The sequence below is a fragment of the Microtus ochrogaster genome, chromosome 16 (assembly GCF_000317375.1).
Source record: "Microtus ochrogaster isolate Prairie Vole_2 chromosome 16, MicOch1.0, whole genome shotgun sequence".
NCBI classification, from domain to species: domain Eukaryota; kingdom Metazoa; phylum Chordata; class Mammalia; order Rodentia; family Cricetidae; genus Microtus; species Microtus ochrogaster.
In genome coordinates, this window is record NC_022018.1 from 30,221,983 (window position 1) to 30,224,125 (window position 2,143).

Consider the following 2,143-nt stretch of genomic DNA (forward strand, 5'->3'; position numbering starts at 1 on the left):
GACATTTTGAATGGTATTATTTACAAAGTAATAAAAAATAAATACATATCGTCACAAATTTTGTTTTGTAGGATTGATCCTCACACATTCAGATACTTTAAATGTCACACATTTTTGGCCTGACAGGTGTTTTTCAGAGATTAACATCTACAGCCAGTTAGTTCAGTACTTGCAATAGAGCAAATGTTCGAGAAACATTAGCTGTCATTGAAATTAGTATTTTAAAATTTCATTGAAATGTTTCCCACGCATTATTTTCTGTTTCTTTGTGTAGCTGTAACTAGGAATACGTCGGAGTGAAATTAGGAAATATTAGTGATGGTTAAATCCTTTTCATTATGAGGGATCTTCTCTCATATTGAGAAGAGGAGCGGTATCTGATATTCTGCAGATAATAGCTTAGAAGTACAAAGACCACCTCCAGCGACAGGACAGAACCCCATAAACCTCACCTTTCTGAAACTACCACGCCTGCTTGCCTGTGGATGCGTTAGTGAGAAAGCAAGGCCTTCTGGGTTTCATCCACAGCTGAGAAACCCACCGTACAAGTTTTCTTGTTGGGCTGAAAAATCACTGCTCTCTGCGCGGCCCTCTCTCCCGGCTCCAGGGTATTTAGGTGCCCCAGTTATCCCTCCCTGCTTGTCTACACACGTTCCCTAAAGAAACACCTCCTACCTCCAAAAGCGCCATCCTCCCAGGTGTGGTGAGCGTGCCTATAACCCCAGCCACTTAGGGGGCAAAGTTAAAATAGTCACTGATTGGGGACTGGTCTTGGCTGCACAAAGTTAGAGGTCAGCCTCAGCTACATAGCAATGCCCTGTCTCAAAGGAATCTGAAATTAGAGCCACTTCTTTCAAGACCTTTTAGTGTAAACATACAAAAGTAAGGGATGAAAATGAAACGGGTGTGAGGGGCAGGGAGATGGCTCAGCAGGTGCAGGCTCTGGGATCCACATGGTAGAAGAAGGGAACCAACTCCTGCCTGAAAGTTGTCCTCTGACTTCCACATGCTCCGCACATGCCTCCCACCCCCAAATAAATAAATGTAATTAGGAAAGTAAAATGCACCGTGCGTTGTGCTCTAGTAACTGAGAAACACGCTAGATCCCAGCTACAAAGGTCTTGTGTTCCCCAGAGTCACTTTACACCCCAAGGTACACGAAGACAGGTTCCAACTATACATTTTAATTTTTTGGTTAAGCTCTGAGTCTTGTATGTGACTTTGATAAATACTGAATCATCCTTAAACTCAGATCTGAGTGATGTGTAAGGCTGAGCTGAATCAGAGGCAATAACATTGTGTTCTAGACTTAAACCTCATGGAACATGGCAGCGGTGGAAGAAAGCTTTGCCTAGATGAAGCATTGCTTTTGGGGGGGGGGTAGCAATGAGGACTCACCCTGGAGTTATTATGGAAGATAGATTATATCCACAGGGCTATTTCAGCTTGCAGGGAAAAATACATACCTGATTGCCATTCCGTCTAGAATTGATGGGAAAGAAGCTTGGGAGGCTGTGACTTTTAGCCCCACCTAGGATTTTCTGATCCTCCCCAGACCACTTTTTGAGACTAGAAATTTGTCCCTTCTCACACAGCAAAGATTTCTTTACCCTGATCTTTGCTCTGCCTGTTGGCAGCCAGGTGTCATCCTTCAGGCTCTTTTTGTGAGTAACAAAACCTTTTTTCCTTTTTCTTTTTAGTTTAAACAGAAAACAAAAACTCGAGACAGAATCTTGCTCTGTAGCCCAGGCTGGCCTCCAATTTAGAATCTTTCTGCTTCAACCTGAGGTCTGGGATTACAGCTGTGGGCTACCACACTCAGTCAAAATTTTTATTATGATGTTTTTCAACATATAAAGAAGATGAAAAGAGAGATTTGTCTGCAATTCATCATCACCTAGAGTCAACCTGTAACTGTTTACTAGTTTCATCTACTTTTTAAAAATTGAATAGCATTAAATTAACTAGGGCACATATGATCAAATATATAAATATACAAACATGAATCACACGAGTATATATATTGATAAAACCTACTGTGTCCTTGTCCAATGGAAGACAATGTAGCAATTCTTTAGGAGTATCTAATAATATTCTGTTCTTTTTAAAATTTCTCTAAAATCTCTCTCTCTCTCTCTCTCTC